The sequence below is a fragment of the Stegodyphus dumicola genome, chromosome X2 (assembly GCF_044657685.1).
Source record: "Stegodyphus dumicola isolate Sdum_Otavi_A_Nest chromosome X2, ASM4465768v1".
In the NCBI taxonomy this organism is placed as follows: Eukaryota; Metazoa; Arthropoda; class Arachnida; order Araneae; family Eresidae; genus Stegodyphus; species Stegodyphus dumicola.
The window spans coordinates 178924261-178945879 of record NC_140781.1 but is presented as its reverse complement, the minus strand read 5'-3'; the positions used below and the strand labels follow the sequence as shown (position 1 = coordinate 178945879).

The 21619-nt window shown below is 38.5% G+C and overlaps 1 protein-coding gene across 1 annotated transcript in view; it reads right to left on the bottom strand.

Moving 5' to 3' along the window:
* The window catches only part of LOC118188069 (delta(3,5)-Delta(2,4)-dienoyl-CoA isomerase, mitochondrial-like), a 199997-nt gene that overhangs the window by 133102 nt on the left and 45276 nt on the right, over positions 1 to 21619 (bottom strand). The window lies entirely within an intron of this gene.

Here is a 21619-nt window from a genome sequence, read left to right as displayed (position 1 = left end):
ACTTTTTACACGGACAGCATGTCAGTGCTACACGCACTCAGGGATCATCACCACACTTCACCCATCATCATAGATATACAGCAACTTTTACGCAATAATCATCAAGCCCGCTTTAACATGGTATGGGTGAAAGGACACTCCGACAACGAAGGAAATGACGTCGCAGACCGACTGGCTAATGAGGCTGCCAACAACATCCACGCTCAAACTATAAGAGCCCCTACCCCCGTCTCACACCTCAAGAAAACTCTGCGTAATATCTGTAAAGAAAAGTGGCAAGAAGAATGGAATAGTTGCGACACAGGGAGAAGGACGTATAACTTCCTACCAAAGGTAGACACGGAACGTCTTATAACAATAGCCCCACTGACACAGTACATAACGGGTCATGGCCCATTTCCATCTTATTTTATGCGTCATGGCATCTCAGCATCTGACAATTGTGTCTGTGGCATGCTAGGTTCTCCCGAGCACTACCTATTTGACTGCGGTCTAACAACAAACCACCACTTACCACATCCAACGAATGATAAAACACTTTACTATCGTTTCATAATCAAACACCCGCCAGCTATAAGGAGTATCTGCGCAGTTGTACAGCAAATCAACGCCCTAGGGCAAGACATTTGCGAGCCACAGTAGCATGGTACTGCAGACAATGTACTCAACGATTAGATATTCGCAGTATGTACGCATTCTGTAATACACATTCCACATTCAATTTCGAGCCTCGTGTTAACATCTGATTTCAATAGCCACCAACTTGCAGAAATAATGTTACTGACATGTTTATCAGTGTAAAGCACTGGGCACCCAATGGAATGATGTGTTATCGTAAATCGAAATATATAATATCCGTACAATGCACGAATGTAGTGTATGCAACGAAATATGTAATTCATGCAACAGAAGCCCCTAATGAAAGTATGTACACTGCTCAAAAAAAAAAAAAAAAAAAATGGGACAGTGCTATATCTCCCGTTCTACTGGGGCGATTCACGAAATTCAAATTGCGTTCTTCATGTCTCGAAAGCGCGACTTAGGATATATATTAGATTTATATATAGCACTATTCTAACATAGGTATTTTGACACAAAATCGGACTTTTTCTGTAATAACATACCAATTTTTTTTACATATTTTGATTCTACGACTCAAATTATGCCAGAATACCAAGTTTTGTAAAAATCGTACGAGTAGTTTTTGAAATATTAGCTCTCAAAATTTTAGCTCCTCAATGTTAATTGAATTTGGCAAATATTTATTTATATCTCTTTTTTTTATTAAACTTTTTTGATTTTTTCTCTCACATTTCGAAATTTAGGTTCATTCCAAATAAAATTTACCCATTTTTTGTGTTTTATTTTTTAAATTTCTATTTTTAAATAATTTTTATAAATTTTTCGAAAAAAATTTTGAATTATAACCTATAAAATTTTTACCATCATCTTAAAGTAGGTATATTTTTAAGCATATCTGCAAAAAATTAGAATTTTTTATTCAAAATTTTCTAAGATATACAGAAATTTACATATTTTCGCGTTCTGAAATTTGGCATCTTTTTTTTTAGCGATAATAACGCCAAATGTGGTCTATGGATTTTTGTTACACTGTATTGCCACAGCTATTTTTAACCTTAAATTTTAAGTAAAATTTTACGGAGAATTAATTATATGACATTTTTTCCCTCAATGATACGTAATAAATATTTATTAATACTATATGAAAAGCTATTTTTATAAATAAATTTTTTAATATTTTTTTAAATTTCTCTCTATCTTTTTTTTTTTTTTTTTTTTTTTTTTTTTTTTTTTTAAATATGAGTAAATTTTTGTATGAGTAAATTTTTACCTTCGGCGTTTTATCGTCTGCTACTTTACTTCAATTAAATCGAATTGTCTAAAACTGAGAATTTTCGTTTGATGTTTATTTCAATTTTATGACATTAACTGCACAATTTATTTCTAAACAAACTGATGCTTTTGAAGTGGCTGAAAGAGCGGCTGGTACTATCATCCATATTTTTAAAGCACAGTATATTTTTATAGAAACATAAGATTTAGAATAATCATTTTTATAAAAGTCAAATTATGATATAAATATACAACCCTCTAGAAACTGAATTAATGGAAGTTCAATGGTTATGTAGAAATGATCCGCAGCTACTTAATCTCTGGATAAGTCAGCAGATTCCGTGGACAAGTAAGAATAATTATATAAACGACACCCAACATTCTGAATTCAATTAACAACGAGGATACGATGTTTATTAAATGAATTCAAGAAGTTTTAAAACATAAAAAATCAACTCATTTTTTATCCTAAAATGTATTTTTGTGAGTAGTGTATTTTTATTATTCTAATTTAAAATTCTAATTTAGAATGTAATTGTCAAGAACTGATTCCTAATCATCAGTAATATAATAAGTAATTATTACGGTTATTAATAAATCCTTCTTATAAAGTAATTGCAAATATTTCAAAAAACTTTCTGTCTGAATGCAAATATTTTTCTGTGCAAATATTTTTAATTTTATATTAATCAAGATTGCACACGATATTATTTATTTGCACTTCAATTCTTAACGTCAGTTCTAGTAGAAGTTACAAATCAATTATATTTAATTAAGGATTGGATTGGATTATTTAATTATGGCAAAGCACACGAGGGCTATCTGCCTGAAGGGAGGGATGCCTTCGTGGAGGACTTTCTAAGGGAAATTGGCTCGTATACACGTTACATATCGGGAAAACCACGAAAACACCCATGCAACCAGCCTGTTCGTGGGATTCGAACCTCGGACCGAACTACCAGTGATCAGCGTCTTTACCGCTCGGCCGTTTGTGGGCCTTTATGAAATGGAAGGCGATAACTTTATTTAAAATGATTGTCAGAAATACCAAAATGTTTCGAAAAGTTGGATACTTTTTAATATACTTTCAGAATGCTTAAAGAAAAAGAGAAGAAAAATAAATTTTTTCGTAAAATTTAGTATTTGTTTTTTTTTTTTTTTTTAATTTAAAACTTTTCAATGTTTATGATATTTGATTCTTGCGATTTCAAAAATAAAATATTTGACTAAAATATGAATAACATTTTAAGAAACCAAATGTAGGATAAAATTGTGTAAAGCAATGGGCACAATGATAAAACTGTTTAAAGCAGTGTATGCAAGTCATCCTAAGTTAAAATGTCGGTTATACATCTCTCTTATTTATATATATCTTTTCTGAACGGAACATTGAAAGGCGTGTAAAACTGTGCTTTACTGTATTTTCTCTTTTAATATAGTATTCAGTTTTCAAACTCATCGTAGTCTGGGTTACAAAGTATTCTTCCGAAAGAAACGCAGTTCAAATAAATAAAATCAAATTCTGGAAAATTGATATTAATAAATATATTTAAAATGCTCAGTTCGAAGAAATAAATAGAAATTTTTAAAACAATTATCTGAAGAGACAATGCAACACAAACAATTAAAATAAAAGTATAAAAATTTAAAAATTACTTTAAATAATAACTATGACGAAAAATATATATAAAGAAAACTATTTTAAAAAAAATAAACGCTGCACCTTTATTTACGCAGTTCGAATAGGTAAATAGAAATTTTTAAAACAGTTATTCGAAAAAAAAAAAAAAAAAAAAAAAAAAAAAAACGTGCAACTTAAACAATTAAAATGAAATTCGAAAAAGAAAAAATTACTTAAAATAATAAGTTATAATTAAAAATATAATATAACGAATATTATTTGGAAAAAAGGAACGATGGTGACTTTTTCTCCTCTCATGGGAAAGGAAACTAGGTTGCCATATATTAAGAAGTTCGCCAAGTGAAGTATTCTAGGCGCAAACTGACAAAAAAGTGCCAACATAAATTTGTGAATTTCTCCGTAAATTTCGCTCCAAATTTTACAAAATTTCATATTTAGGCGTAATTTGAGTCGTAGAATCGAAATATGTAAAAAAATTGGTATGTTATTTCAGAAAAAGTCCGATTTTGTGTCAAAATACCTATGTTAGATTAGTGCTATATATAAATCTAATATATATCCTAAGTCGCGCTTTCGAGACATGAAGAACGCAATTTGAATTTTGTCAATCGGCCCAGTAGATCGGGAGATATAGGACTGTCCCATTTTTTTTTTTTTGAGCAGTGTACATTATGTATTATGTGAACTGAGCATATTTCCGCACAGCGCTACTGCTTTACGCACACGTTACTATGTCTCATATGTTTCTTCTGTGTGTAATATTTGCATTTATGTGCTCTACGTGTTTCCATATGTATTCTATGTGTCATGATATGTATTCTCGTGTGTGTTTTTATGTCTTTATGTTACGTAATTACGTGTTTTTATGCTTTTACGTTTAATTTTGTATATCTATGTGTTTCAGCTTATATGAGTGTTTTAGTGTTTTAATGCTATCCTTAATATTCATTTTTAAGTTACTTTGTGATATTAACAACGTCCTATGTAAAAATTACCCGACATCTAGCACCTGTATGGCCATGTAAACTCCCGGTGCAGCCTCACGGGGCTCCAGCGAGTTGCTTTTTCGAGATAGTGGAGGACGTGGGACATATACCTGTTTACCTATGTTATACGCCAGGCGTCCCCGTCCTCCGTCACCTGTCACCTGTTGGCACCCAGGGCAGCTGTTAGGTCAGAGGTGAAATTGTTGACCAAAGCGTCTAACTCATCACCCGTGAGGGCTGTTGGAATGTGTAGTGTATGTAGTGTTGTTTAAGGCTTTGGCATATCCTGCCCAGTTGGTGATGAAGGCCTTTTTGTGTGGTGTGCTACAGACAGAGGTCCCCACCTGTATCATGACCGGGTTGTGGTCAGAGGATAACTCATTGAGGGTTTGGATGGATCTGGAGTGGCAGCCTTTGAGGAGGAAAAAGTCCAGAACATTGGCTGATCTGCCGTTGTAGCGTGTTGGGGTACCTGGAGCTGCAATGGTAATACCTGCTTCAGTGGCAAAACGGTGAATTACAGTGCCTAGGTATGAGGAGCGATTGCAGTTCCATGCGCGGTGGTGTGCGTTGAAGTCTCCGCCTATTATTGTTTTCCTGTTGAGTTGGAATAGCGCCTCAAAGTCCTGCGCAATATTTGCTTGGTACATAGGCAGAGATAACTGTGAGTGGGTGTGATGTGAGTATGGTGACTGTGATAGCTATGGCCTCAAAGCCTAAAAGCTGTGGAAGTGTTGTGTGGTGGTGGGTGATGGAGCGCTTGATGAGGATAATAAGTCCTCCTCCTGGATGTCTGCTTGTCCTCTCTCGGTCGAGTCTGTATAAGCAGTAATTGGCAATCTGGAATGTAAAATGTGGACTAAGCTTGTGTTCTTCTAGGAGTAGAATATCAGGACAATGCTCATTTACAAAAATACGTAATTCGTCAAGTTTGTGGAGTAACCCATTAGCGTTCCATGTGACAATTACAAGTCCATTAACCATAATCACAGATTATTAGCTAACCTGTGGATTTCTTCCAGAATCAAATGTAAGACTTGAATTTTATCTAAGATGTTATCATACTTTCTAAGCTCTGGCAGTTTGCTTTTGTAAATATTGATAATTTGACTAATATTGCAACCAAAAATAATTTCAATTTCCTTCATAACATTCATTAATTCAAAAATATCATTAGAACTATTTTTTGACAAAATTTACATTTTCAGAATTTAATTTTTGAGTTTTAGTATGATCAGGAGTGCTAATATCCTTATTGGTATGCATAGGCATAATAGTTTTCTGAGAACTTTGCATATTTACGTGACCCGCATCCGCAGAGGCATTGCTGGAGTTTGTTACAGTTTTAATAGCCTGGGCATAACTGACTCCTGGCTTGATGTTGGCTGATTTGTTGACTTTCTTGTAGGTGGGGAACCTAGGGCACCCCCTATATGAAGCTACATGTGGCCCAAGGCAGTTAACACATACAGGATTTTCGATTCTTCCAGGTTTATCACAATTGCCAGTTTTATGGAAACCGGCCCATTTAACGCACCTAGGTGCGACGCGGCAATTTTCAGATGAATGGTGCCATTTCTGGCAATTGTGAGATTGTGGCACCTGGTTTTTAGAAATATATTTTTCCACAGACACATTAAAATACATGAGATGTTTAATTTTATATATTTCCTCAATATTTTTATCTGGAAATATTTGGACTTGGAAAAGGTGCATTAATGCCTTAGTCCGGAATCTAGTAAGCTGCACAATTTTGTTTATATTAAAATTTAACTCTCGCAAGGCCTCTGTAATAGTACTTATTTCAGCATCAATGGGAAGGCCTCTAATGAGGACTTTGACTGGCTTTTTATTTTTCGGGTTGATAACATAGTGCTCAATATTGTTCTTTAAGAAGAATTCACTAAGTATTCTGTGGTCATTGGGGGTGGAGGGTTCGACTTTTAAAAATTCACCAGTAACGCGACCAAAAAACTTGCATTCAGGTAGTTCCCTGGATACTTCTTAAGAAAATCGTAATATTTTGTGCCCACTTTGGGCCTGACCATAACAGGGGGGGGGTGAGTGTCGATCTGCGGATGTGGGTTTCCTGTTTGGGGATTTACATCACCAGCGTGAACATCCATATTTTCATTATTACTAAACACATTTACATTTTCAACATTAGGAGTAACAACAGTAACATTATTCACAACATTTTCTATACAGGCATTAATATGTTCATCACGCAGGTCGTTACATATTTCACTATTTTTATTTACATTTGTATTTTTAACAGATAAATTTGCAAATTTAGGAAGCACTTCCGCAGAGAACCCGGTAAATGTAAACATCGCCAACTTTGGCGATAATAGTTCAAACTGGTAACCCCGCGGATTTATCCTACTCGCTTGTTCGAAGTTTGCAACCAGTCCTCTTGCGTTCACTTTGTTGAATTATCACTGTCGTTGTTCGCATTTGCAGATTTATATTATTCTTCTCTTATTTATTATTATTTTTTCTGAATTTTTTTAACAACGAATAGATAGAAATATTTTGGTAGATAAATGCCGGTTCTCGGTTCGGGATGAAAGGAAAATACGGCGGGAGAGGTGAATGCTAATTTGTAACACGGCTGTTGACGTTGTGTTCTTAATTATTAACAGGTGTAAGCATGCAGAACTATGAGGTTTATAACCCGTAAAATAATTTGTTTTCGTAGGCCGCAAAAATATGCATGTGCATTTTAAGTAATGCTTTTATTTTTATTATTGGTTATTGTCATCTAAAATTATGAGAATAAATCAATTTTTATGGCGTAAAATTTTAACAAGATAATATCTTGTTAATGCTTTTCTAACAATAACCTTTCAGAGGATTGCAGGTGTGACATAAATAGATCATTAAATTGAAATAAAAAATATGATTGATTATCTAAGATGACAGAATAGTTTGATGCATCACCATGGTCATCAAAATTAGCAAACCACTGCTGATGTAAGGATTATATTGTTTTCCGTGTTAACTGGAATTTAAGACAATTTTTTTTCGTTTATCACGTTTAACCGGGTAATTTCAGTACATTAATACGAATTTATATTTTTTATTTCCGTTATAAATGCTTATATATTGTCTTATGCTTAATATATTCTTTTCTGTGCTAACTTGAATTTAATACAAATTTATATCCGTATATCACGTTTAACCTGTTAGTTTTACATCTACATGCATATTATCTGTGAATTTTTATTACCATATGCTTAATATATTGTTTTGTCTGCTAACTTGAATTTACATGCACTAAAAATCACGTTTACAAAATAATAAATATCACGCTTACGGCTCGGCTCATCGTCGATGAACCGCGAGCTTGGCGAGTAAAAATGCAACGGCGCCAACGGGTTCTTTCCCGAAGCGCCAACGGGTTCTCTGCGGATGAAAACCGCAAATTTATTTTGCAGAGGTATTATGGCCTGGGGCTGAGTCAGCCGAACACCTTTGGCCATTTTAGAGGGTTTTTGAAAACCATCATTACTTTTGTCAGCATGTTTAGCGGAATTTTTCCGCTTATTCTTAACAATTTTACCTAACATTAGAATTAACATTTGAGTTTACATCACAATTTTCACCCAAAACATATTTAGCAGAATAATACAAATTATAACAAAGCCATGCGCCCTTACCTTGTGTAAATCAACAGAGTATTCCTGGTACATTTGCACATTTTTGCGAATTTCCTTGATAATATTTTCTGAAAGAAACACAGGCGTATCCAGTAATGCACTATTACGTTGCATAGCAGATTGAAGCTTCTCAAGACACACACCGTAAAATTTAATAACAGTATCCGCATGAGCCTGATCTAATTTTTTCGCTAAATTGCGCATTTATCGTAACACACTTTTTCACCACATTAATATCCGTAGGATTGAGTCGATCAACATTCCGTAGAAATTCAAGCGATTTTCAAGCGATTCATTTTCCGAGAACACATTTTCCGTAAGATTTACAGAGGTATTTCTATCCATTTTATCCGCACTTTCCATGATATCACACCACGAGGTAGGCTTAGCGCCCTCGCCATTTTCATCCGGGTTAGCACATAACGGAGGAAAATTATCCTCCGAGGGAAAAATATTCACTTTACTATCCGTTGATTCCATTTCGATCGCGCCGAACACAGTTCACTTAAAAGCAGCTTAAATGCTTAAATGCTAATTGCTTATGCTTATATTAGCCCAGTTGGGCTTTAATAAGCTATATTGATCTAATCCCCTAAGGACAATCAGAATGTCAACTATCAGCTAGTTCCCAGCCAGGAAATCGGAGCGGGTAAGGAAAAGAGGGCCCATCGGCCATAGTGACAAAGTCCAATCATCAAAGTAACTTAACTCTTACCCCTGAGACAAGAGTAATAATCACGTGTATGGAGCTATGAAGATGCAAAAGAAATGAAAATACACGAAATGTGCATAGGATACAGTGTTGAATATGTAATAAACAAATGAAAGTGAAGTAATGTACGCATAAAAATGTGTTATTTACATATTTGAAAACGAGTGGGCTAAGTGACAAAATTGTGATCCCTCATTCTGTGAGCCGTGAAAGGCCTGATGTAGTCCTCAGGAATGCAGACATAGTTCAGTACAGCATTAAAGTTTCCTTTACTGCAATTCAAGCCTTTGTCAAAGAACTTGCTGTTAAGTTTTTGCAGATATTTGTCAATATATTCAACTTGTAAATCATCGTGCAGGAGTTTGTTACGGATGTAAAAATGCGCTCCTGTCATGGTGCGTCAGATTGTGTTTTGAGTCACCTGCAATTTGTTGATATCTGAGCTCGTAGCAGTCGCCCAGACAGGGGACGCATAACACATAATTGGTCTTAAAATGGAAATATAAATCTGTCTTTTCCTTCTCAGATCTAACTGCGAGCTGCGCCCTAGCAGTACTTGTAATTGTTGAGCAATTCCTCTGGTCTTGTTTGCAATGTAATTGACATGCGTACTCCACGTGAGTCTTCGATTCAAGTAAACACCTAAATACTTGGCCTTGTTTACCATCGGGACACGTTGGCCGAATAGGTAAAGTGGCTGAACTGAGACCAGTATTTTCTTCCTTCTAACAAGAAGTAGCTGTGATTTAGTCGCATTGATGGAAATCTTCCACCTGGAGCACCACTCCTCAATGTCCATAATTATATCCTGCATAACAGAAATTGCCCTGTTAGGCTGAATAGATCTGACCGCTACAGCGGTGTCATCCGCATAGCAGGCCAGCAATGTATTTCTGTTGAGTTTATCCCGCGGGAAATCAGCCGCATAGAAAAGATAGAGTACTGGGCCAAGACAGGACCCCTGGGGGACGCCTGCAGCGATACTTTTGTATCCAGAATGACTTTGCTTGCAGCTAACTGTAAAGTAACGATTTGCAATATAAGATCTGGTGAGTAAGATCAGTTCTCTAGGCAAATTCATCATTATCAATTTATATATTAAGCCCTCATGCCAGACACGGTCAAATGCTTTGGCCACGTCCAGCATGAGCACTGCAGTACAACTCTTATGATGCAGAGCAGAGCCGATAAATTCCACAAGCCTAATCAGTTGTTTAGATGTGCAAAGTTCGCTCCTAAATCCGTACTGATCTTCCGGAAGTACCTGTAAATAAGGCTGGAATTTCCTTAAAATTATTCGTTCAAAGATCTTGCCTATATTAGAGAGCAAGCTTATGGGCCTGTGATTTTCCGCCTTAGTGATGTCTTTTGCAGGCTTCGGTAGTAGGAAAACTTTTGCATACTTCCAGCAGTCCGGGAAGTAGCATAACGTAATGCATATATTAAAAATGCTGGAAAGTCTTGTGATTCCACCGCGCGGGAGGTTCCTGATCATTAAATTTGTAACTTCATCAATACCTGGGGCTTTCTTGGGGTTCAATTTGGAGATAATATCCGTAACTTCTCTTGGATTAGTTAAACCATCGGCATTTAGAGCCGTGGGAGCACCTAGCCATTCTTTTACTTTCATTCTGACTTGGGTCTCAAAGTGAATATTACGAGGTGTCTGATTGGGAGAAAACTGCTTTTCAAGATGTGAAGCAAAAATCTGACATTTGTCAGTATCTGAATAAGCAGTCACGCCGTTAGCAATAATTGGCCTATCACACTGATGCGTCCTCTTTAACATTTTTGTAAACTGCCAGAAGGCATCACTGTCTAAGTTTAACTCCTCCATTTTAACATTCCAAGCCTCACACTTTAATTTATGCATTTCAAGCTTAATATGCTTACTGATCCTATTTAACTCCGTTTTAATAATTGGGTCCCAGGTGATATTATACCTCCTTCGCAGCCTGTTTCTTTCGGCTATGAGAGATTTGACGTACCTTGGAATCTTAGCGATTTTACAAGACCTTTGAGTAACCTTGGTGGCCTCATAGTAAGAGTCATTAAGACATGTAGTAAACTTATCAATCTCCTTGTCAATATCAGAAGGGCTTTTCATAGCACCTAATTTAGGGAGCCTCACTTTCACAACATTGTGGTACATTCTCCAGTCGGTATGGGTCTTAACATTCGTATAATTAATACTGGTGACCCCTAGTGTAGCAATCACAGGAGTATGATCAGAGCTTAAGTCGTCTCGAACCTTAAAAGCAGCAAACAGAACGCTCCTCAGAAAAGCAAGAAGTAATCCGGGAAAAAAGAAGAGAAACGCACAGCAGTTTCTTCGGCTCAGGCAAACTCGATGAGTTATCGCAAAGTGGGTGCCCGCGTAACAACGCTATCCCGGGATAATATGTGCGACTTTCGATTCAATGAGACTTCGAGCAATTGACATGAAGATTCGAACACAATGAAAGTTCATAACACGAACCGATGACAGAGTCCAGAAGAAACAACCAGAAGCTGATAAGCCTTTAGACGAAGGTAAGTGTGCAATGGCATGTAAAAGAAATTCCCTATTGCTAGTCCGAACAAACGTCCGTGTGACCACTCATAAAAACACAGTTGGGTAACACATAATAACACACATAGATACATAAATACAGAAAAAATACAGAGATACTTAAATAATACATAGTAGGAAAACATATATAAAATATAAAATAGGAATTATGTACATTATTTACAAAAATAAGAGTCAGGCAGCAGTACAAATCTATTCATGAGATCAAAAGAAAAAACAAAAACAAAGCTGAAGTAAGGAAGGATGTTTACATAATTTGGTTACCAGAAAAAGGGGTTAATTTAAATGTCTGAGAATCGCAAGCGGGCGCTTGCTGTTAGCAGCAAGTGTATAGTCATATTGAGGTACAGTAATTGTATTGTTGTTGACATTAGGAATATTTTCATAAAATTTTTCAGCGAGGAGTGCAAAATAATTTGGGATTGTTGGAATTTCCAACTACTCATGGATTTCCGTGTTTCTAATGAACCATCGGCTTCTGGAAATTTGCCTAAGGGTGACATTCTGCAAGACTTGCAGTTTGTTGATATTAGTGTTGCTGGTATATCCCCAAACAGGGCAGGCATAAGAAAGTATGGGACGCAAAAGGGTCTTGTAAATGAGCAACTTATTATCAATAGAGAGAACGGAGTTCCGGCTAATTAAGGGGGTGAGTGTTCGTTTACGAGCACGGAACTTGGAAATAAGTTGTGTGATGTGTGGGGTCCATATGAGCCGCCTATCTAAAGTGATGCCTAGGTATCGGGCTTGCCTAGTCCACTGAATAGGGGTATTATACATGAGGATGTCCTCCAAGTCGATATGTACTTTTTTTGTAAACCAGATCGCCTCCGACTTGTCTACGTTGATTTTAAATTTCCAGGCAGTAAGCCAGGACTCGAGTGTGTGGATGTGAGATTGAAGTGCTTGTATAACTGGACCAGGAGATGCATTTTTTGAGAGTATTGCCGTGTCATCAGCGTACATAGCCAGGGTGGTGTGTGGTGTTTGTGGGATATCGTTCGTGTAAATATTGTAGTAGATGGGCCCAAGGAGGCTCCCTTGTGGGACCCCAGCCCTGATAGCCCGTGTGGTTGAGTATGTGTTGTTTACACGAACGACAAAGTGTCTATCCTTAAGATAGGAGTAGGTGATGGCTGTGATGTTGTCTGGGAAACCCAGAGTGATGATTTTGTGCATGAAGCCCTCCAGCCAAACACGATCGAAGGCCTTAGCTACATCAAGGAAGATGGCACCTGTGGTCTGCCGCTCCTGCAGTCCTTTAGAGATGTAATCTGTCACCCGGTACAGCTGGTGGACAGAGGAATGTTTCTTCCTGAAACCATGTTGTTGAGGGATAATTAGAGTTTTAAGATCCATGTAGGCTTGGATTCTTGTCAGGATGATATGCTCTGCCACCTTGCTGAGGGAGGACAGAAGACTGATTGGTCTGTAGGAGGCTTGTTCTGTGGGAGGCTTTCCAGGCTTAAGGATGGGTACAATGATAGCAACCTTCCATGGCATTGGGTAGTGTCCAAGTCTTAGGATGGCATTGATGATAGAAGTAAGCTTCAGTAGCATGAGTGTTCCCATGTTTCTGATCATTTTGTTTGAGATCTTGTCAATGCCAGGGCTTTTCTTGATCAGCAGTTTTTCGATGTAGCCATAGACCTCCGAGGGTCTGACAGGAGTGATGTTGTTCGTGCGTGGTTTTGAAAGGAATTCTGTGAGTGTGGTGTTAACAAGATGTTCTGTTTGAGGGTGAGAAATGTTGTTTGTGCAAAATTGAGAAGCATAGTGATCAGCTAGTGACTCAGCTTTCTCAATATCTGTGAGGGCAATATTTTGTTGGCCGTTTAGGGGCGGAATATTTGTGTAGCATCTCTTGAGTTTAGCAGTCGCCTTCCAGACAGAGCTAGGATCTGCTGAAAGGGACGTGAGATAGTTGGTCCAGTCGCGTTGTGTATGTTTGTAGGTTCGAGTCCTGACCAGATGATTCAGTCTATTGAGTGTGGTTTTATCTGCAGGGAATCGATGCCTTTGCCAGATCTTTCTGGCAGCGTTTCTTTCTTGTATGAGTTTCTTAAGCTCTGGATCAGTTGCTTTGTGCCGGTTAGTAACTGGTATGCTGTTTGCATCCAAGGCAGTTGTTAAGTTTGCAGTAAAATCTTGGACTAAAGCATCTAACTCATCACTCGTGGTGGCTGTTGGAATGTGTAATGTGGTGTTGTTTAAGGCTTTGGCATATCCTGCCCAGTTAGTAATAAAGGCCTTTTTGTGTGGTGTGCTACAAACAGAAGTTCCCACCTGTATCATGACCGGATTATGGTCAGAGGATAACTCGGTGAGGGTTTGAATGGATCTGTGATAACAACCTTTTAGAAGGAAGAAATCCAGAACATTCGCTGATCTGGCACTGTAGCGTGTTGGTGTGTCTGGAGCTGCAATGGTAACACCGGCCTCAGTGGCAAATCGGTGAAGTACAGAGCCTAGGTAGTTTGATCTACTGCAGTTCCATGCGCGGTGGTGTGCGTTGAAGTCTCCGCCTATGATTGTTTTCCTGTTAAGTTGGAATAGCGCTTCAAAATCCTGCGCAATATTTGCTTGTGATCTTTTGTTGCTGGGTATATAGGCAGAGATAACAGTGAGTGGATGTGAGGTGAGTGTAGTGACTGTAATAGCTATGGCTTCAAGGCCTAAAAGCTGTGGCAGTGTTGTGTGATGATGGGTGATGGAGCGCTTGACGAGGATCAGAAGTCCACCTCCTGGGTGGCTGTTGGTCCTTTCCCGGTCGAGCCTGTAGACACAGTAATTGGCGATCTGGACATTCGTGTGTGGACTAAGCTTGTGTTCCTGTAGGAGTAAAATATCAGGACAGTGCTCATTTACAAAAATGCGTAATTCATCTAATTTATGGTACAATCCGTTTGCGTTCCATGTTACAATTAAAAGGTCATTATTCATAATCACTCATTTTGTGCGAGCCCGTGTATTTCTTCAAGCATAATGTGCAGAACCTGGATCTTATCCAGGATATGCTCGCATTTCCTTAGTTCAGGCAGTTTACTTTTATACACATTAATAATTTTACTTAAATTACATCCGAAGATATTTTCGATTTCCTTCATTATGTTCATGAGTTCAAAAATATCATTTGAACCATGACTAAAATTTTTCTTATCATTGCTTATAAATTCAGAATTAGATTTAAGAGCATTTTCATGCCTGGGGTTTGGTTTGCTTACATAATTGGGTAAATCAGCCTTGTTATGGTGTAACATTTTTGCCTGACCCGCATCCGCAGAGACAATTGTGGCAGAGGCATTGCTGACTTTGTTAGTATTTTTAATTGCCTGAGCATAACTGACTCCTGGCCTAGTATTGTTGGTTTTATTAGTTTTTTTGTATGTAGGGAACCTGGGGCACCCTCTATACGAAGCCACGTGAGGCCCAAGGCAATTTAGACAAACAGGATTTTCAATTTTTCCTGGCTTATCACAGTTTCCGGTTTTATGAAAACCCGCACATTTAACGCACCTAGGTGCAACATGACAATTGTCAGAAGAGTGATGCCATTTCTGACAGTTATGGCATTGCGGGACCTGATTTTTGCTAATATATTTTTCTACAATAATGTTAAAATACATCAGATGCTTAATTTTGTAAATATCATCCAAGTTTTTATCTGGGAAGATTTGTACCTGGTATAGCGTTATGGGAGCCTTGGTGCGATACTTCGTTAATTGCACGACTTTGTTAATATTGAAGTTTAACTCACGCAGTACCTCTGCAATAATATTTACATCTGCGTCGATAGGGAGGCCTCTAATAAGGACCTTGACTGGTTTTTTGTTTTTTGGATTAACTACATAATGCTCAATCTTATGAGCCAGAAAGAATTCGCTTAAAGTCCGATGATCATCGGCAGTAGTAGGAAGTACTTTTAGAAATTCGCCAGTGACCCGGCCAAAGAACTTGCAGTCCGGTAGTTCTGTAGCTACCTCTTTCAAAAAATCATAGTATTTAGTGCCGACTTTCGGCCTAACCATAATAGGAGGGGGAGCTTGCAGGTAATACTGCGGGTGCGGGTTTCCTGTCTGAGGATTTACATCACCAGCTTGATTTACATAGTTAACATTATCAACATTATTATCAGAAGAACCATTAGTACATGCAACATCAGAACTTTTAACAACATTTTCTATACAAGCATTAACATGTTCATCTACTAAATCATGACAAATTTCAGTATTAGGATTTTACACCGATAAGTTAGCAAATTTGTTTTGCAAAGGCAGGATAGCCTGAGGCTGACTCAGCCGAACTCCTTTTGCAGTTTTTGATGGTTTTTGAAAGCCATCATCATCGTTAATTTTGGCATGTTTGGCCGAATTTTTCCTCTTATTTTTAACAATTTTGGTACCATTAGAATTACTAACATTTACATTACAGTCTACATCTAAAACAAGTTTGGTAGAGTCGTACAGATTATAACATAACCATGCACACTTACCTTGCAAGTCCACGGAGTATTCTTGATACAATTTCACATTCTGTTTAATTTCACTAATTATGTGATCCGCTAAAAACTGTGGCGTATCCAAGAGCGCACAATCCCGTTGGATAGCAGCTTGTAATTTTTCTAGGCACACACCGTAGAACTTGATAACTGCATCCGCTTGAGCCTGATCTAACTTTTTAACAATTTGGACGTTAATTGAAACACATTTTTTGATGATGTTAATATTTGTGGGATTTAGCCGATTTACATTACGCAGAAATTCCAACGATTCCTTTTCAGATGATCCGTTTTCCATCGAGTCCGTTTCAGTATCCATAGTATCATTGTTATCCATCACATCGGACCACGAGGTAGGCTTAGCTTCTTCGCCGGTAGCAGCCGAAGTATCACGAAGCGGGGGAAAATTTTCCTCCGTGGAAGAAATATTCGCCGCACTATTCGACGTTTCCATGGTGATTCAAGCGCCGAAACACTAAAGACAGCACAAAAAACGCACCCTAGAAAAAGCAAGAAGTAATCCGAGGAGAAGCGCACAGAAGAAGTTTCTTCGGCTCAGGCAAACTCGATGAGTTATCGCAAAGTGGGTGCCCGCGTGACAACGCTATCCCGGGATAATATGTGCGACTTTCGATTCAATGAGACTTCGAACAATTGACATGAAGATTCGAACACAATGAAAGTTCATAACACGAACCGATGACAGAGTCCAGAAGAAACAACCAGTGAAACTGATCAGCCTTTAGACGAAGGTAAGTGTGCAATGGCATGTAAAAGAATTTCCCTATTGCTTGTCCGAACAAGCGTCCGTGTGACCACTCGTAATAACACATTTGGGTAATTCATAATAACACACATAGATACTTAAATACAAAATATATCCAGAGATACTTAAATAATACATAGTAGGAAAACATATATAAAATGTAAAATAGGAATTATGTACATTATTTACAAAAATAAGAGTCAGGCAGCAGTACAAATCTATACTTAAGATCAAAAGAAAAAACAAAAACAAAGCTGAAGTAAGGAAGGGTGTTTACATAATTGGTTACCAGAAAAAGGGGTTAATTTAAATGTCTGAGAATCGCAAGCGGGCGCTTGCTATTAGCAGCAAGTGTATGGTCATATTGAGGTACAGTAATTGTATTGTTGTTTACATTAGGAATATTTTCATAAAATTTTTCAGCGAGGAGTGCAAAATAATTTGGGATTGTTGGAATTTCCAACTCCTCCTGGATTGCCGTGTTTCTAATGAACCATCGGCTTCTGGAAATTTGCCTAAGGGTGACATTCTGCAAGACTTGCAGTTTGTTGATATTAGTGTTGCTGGTATATCCCCAAACAGGGCAGGCATAAGAAAATATGGGACGCAAAAGGGTCTTGTAAATGAGCAACTTATTATCAATAGAGAGAACGGAGTTCCGGCTAATTAAGGGGGTAAGTGTTCGTTTACGAGCACGGAACTTGGCAATAAGTTGTGTAATGTGTGGGGTCCATGTGAGCCGCCTATCTAAAGTGATGCCTAGGTATCGGGCTTGCCTAGTCCACTGAATAGGGGTATTATACATGAGGATGTCCTCCAACTCGATATGTACTTTTTTTGTAAACCAGATCGCCTCCGACTTGTCTACGTTGATTTTAAATTTCCAGGCAGTCAGCCAGGACTCGAGTGTGTGGATGTGAGATTGAAGTGCTTGTATAACTGGACCAGGAGATGCATTTTTTGAGAGTATTGCCGTGTCATCAGCGTACATAGCCAGGGTGGTGTGTGGTGTTTGTGGGATATCGTTCGTGTAAATATTGTAGTATATGGGCCCAAGGAGGCTCCCTTGTGGGACCCCAGCCCTGATAGCCCGTGTGGTTGAGTATGTGTTGTTTACACGAACGACAAAGTGTCTATCCTTAAGATAGGAGTAGGTGATGGCTGTGATGTAGTCTGGGAAACCCAGAGTGATGATTTTGTGCATGAGGCCCTCCAGCCAAACACGATCGAAGGCCTTAGCTACATCAAGAAAGATGGCACCTGTGGTCTGCCGCTCCTGCAGTCCTTTGGAGATGTAATCTGTCACCCGGTACAGCTGGTGGACAGAGGAATGTTTCTTCCTGAAACCATGTTGTTGAGGGATAATTAGATTTTTAAGATCCATGTAGGCTTGGATTCTTGTCAGGATGATATGCTCTGCCACCTTGCTGAGCGAGGACAGAAGACTGATTGGTCTGTAGGAGGCTGGTTCTGTGGGAGGCTTTCCAGGCTTAAGGATGGGTACTAAAACAGCAATCTTCCATGGCAATGGGTAGTGTCCAAGTCTTAGGATGGCATTGATGATAGAAGTAAGCTTCAGTAGCATGAGAGTTCCCATGTTTCTGATCATCTTGTTTGAGATCTTGTCAATGCCAGGGCTTTTCTTGATGAGCAGTTTTTCAATGTAGCCATAGACCTCCGAGGGTCTGACAGGAGTGATGTTGTTCGTGCGTGGTTTTGAAAGGAATTCTGTGAGTGTGGTGTTAACAAGATGTTCTGTTTGAGGGTGAGAAATGTTGTTTGTGCAAAATTGAGAAGCATAGTGGTCAGCTAGTGACTCAGCTTTCTCAATATCTGTGAGGGCAATATTTTGTTGGCCGTTAAGGGGCGGAATGTTTGTGTAGCATCTCTTGAGTTTAGCAGTCGCCTTCCAGACAGAGCTAGGATCTGCTGAAAGGGACGTGAGATAGTTGGTCCAGTCACGTTGTGTATGTTTGTAGGTTCGAGTCCTGACCAGATGATTCAGTCTATTGAGTGTGGTTTTATCTGCCGGGAATCGATGCCTTTGCCAGATCTTCCTGCAGCGTTTCTTTCTTGTATGAGTTTCTTGAGCTCTGGATCAGTTGCTTTGTGCCGGTGAGTAACTGGTATGCTGTTTGCATCCAAGGCAGTTGTTAAGTTTGCAGTAAAATCTTGGACTAAAGCATCTAACTCATCACCCGTGGTGGCTGTTGGAATGTGTAATGTGGTGTTGTTTAAGGCTTTGGCATATCCTGCCCAGTTAGTAATAAAGGCCTTTTTGTGTGATGTGCTACAAACAGCAGTTCCCACCTGTATCATGACCGGATTATGGTCAGAGGATAACTCGGTGAGGGTTTGAATGGATCTGTGATAACAACCTTTTAGAAGGAAGAAATCCAGAACATTCGCTGATCTGGCACTGTAGCGTGTTGGTGTGTCTGGAGCTGCAATGGTAACACCGGCCTCAGTGGCAAATCGGTGAAGTACAGAGCCTAGGTAGTTTGATCTACTGCAGTTCCATGCGCGGTGGTGTGCGTTGAAGTCTCCGCCTATGATTGTTTTCCTGTTGAGTTGGAATAGCGCTTCAAAATCCTGCGCAATATTTGCTTGTGATCTTTTGTTGCTGGGTATATAGGCAGAGATAACAGTGAGTGGATGTGAGGTGAGTGTAGTGACTGTAATAGCTATGGCTTCAAGGCCTAAAAGCTGTGGCAGTGTTGTGTGATGATGGGTGATGGAGCGCTTGACGAGGATCAGAAGTCCACCTCCTGGGTGGCTGTTGGTCCTTTCCCGGTCGAGCCTGTAGACACAGTAATTGGCGATCTGGACATTCGTGTGTGGACTAAGCTTGTGTTCCTGTAGGAGTAAAATATCAGGACAGTGCTCATTTACAAAAATGCGTAATTCATCTAATTTATGGTACAATCCGTTTGCGTTCCATGTTACAATTAAAAGGTCATTATTCATAATCACTCATTTTGTGCGAGCCCGTGTATTTCTTCAAGCATAATGTGCAGAACCTGGATCTTATCCAGGATATGCTCGCATTTCCTTAGTTCAGGCAGTTTACTTTTATACACATTAATAATTTTACTTAAATTACATCCGAAGATATTTTCGATTTCCTTCATTATGTTCATGAGTTCAAAAATATCATTTGAACCATGACTAAAATTTTTCTTATCATTGCTTATAAATTCAGAATTAGATTTAAGAGCATTTTCATGCCTGGGGTTTGGTTTGCTTACATAATTGGGTAAATCAGCCTTGTTATGGTGTAACATTTTTGCCTGACCCGCATACGCAGAGACACTTGTGGCAGAGGCATTGCTGACTTTGTTAGTATTTTTAATTGCCTGAGCATAACTGACTCCTGGCTTAGTATTATTGGTTTTATTTGCTTTTTTGTATGTAGGGAACCTGGGGCACCCTCTATACGAAGCCACGTGAGGCCCGAGGCAGTTTACACAAACAGGATTTTCAATTTTTCCTGGCTTATCACAGTTTCCGGTTTTATGAAAACCCGCACATTTAACGCACCTAGGTGCTACGTGACAGTTTTCAGAAGAGTGATGCCATTTCTGACAATTATGGCATTGCGGGACTTGATTTTTGCTAATATATTTTTCAACTGTAATATTAAAATACATTAGGTGCTTAATTTGGTAAATATCATCCAAGTTTTTATCTGGGAAAATTTGTACCTGGTATAGCGGCATGGGTGCCTTGGTGCGATACTTCGTTAATTGCACGACTTTGTTAATATTGAAGTTTAACTCACGCAGTGCCTCTGCAATAATATTTACATCTGCGTCGATAGGGAGGCCTCTAATAAGGACATTGACTGGTTTTTTGTTTTTTGGACTAACTACATAATGCTCAATCTTGTGAGCCAGAAAGAATTCACTTAAAGTCCGATGATCATCGGCAGTAGTAGGAAGTACTTTTAGAAATTCGCCAGTGACCCGGCCAAAGAACTTGCAGTCCGGTAGTTCTGTAGCTACCTCTTTCAAAAAATCATAGTATTTAGTGCCGACTTTCGGCCTAACCATAATAGGAGGGGGAGCTTGCAGGTAATACTGCGGGTGCGGGTTTCCTGACTGAGGATTTACATCACCAGCTTGATTTACATAGTTAACATTATCAACATTATTATCAGAAGAACCATTAGTACATGCAACATCAGAATTTTTAATAACATTTTCTATAGAAGCATTAACATGTTCATCTACTAAATCATGACAAATTTCAGTATTAGGATTTTGCACCGATAGGTTAGCAAATTTGTTTTGCAAAGGCAGGATAGCCTGAGGCTGAGTCAGCCGAACTCCTTTTGCAGTTTTTGATGGTTTCTGAAAGCCATCATCATCATTAATTTTAGCGTGTTTGGCCGAATTTTTTCTCTTATTTTTAACAACTTTGTTACCATTAGAATTACTAACATTTACATTACAGTCTACATCTAAAACAAGTTTGGTAGAGTCGTACAGATTATAACATAACCATGCACACTTACCTTGCAAGTCCACGGAGTATTCTTGATACAGTTTCACATTCTATTTAATTTCACTAATTATGTGATCCGCTAAAAACACTGGAATATCCAATAGTGCACAATCCCGTTGGATAGCAGCTTGTAATTTTTCTAGGCACACACCGTAGAACTTGATAACTGCATCTGCGTGCGCCTGATCTAACTTTTTAACAATTTGCACGTCAATTGAAACACATTTTTTGATGATGTTAATATTTGTGGGATTTAGCCGATTTACATTACGCAGAAATTCCAACGATTCCTTTTCAGATGATCCGTTTTCCATCGAGTCCGTTTCAGTATCCATAGTATCATTGTTATCCATCACATCGGACCACGAGGTAGGCTTAGCTTCTTCGCCGGTAGCAGCCGAAGTATCACGAAGCGGGGGAA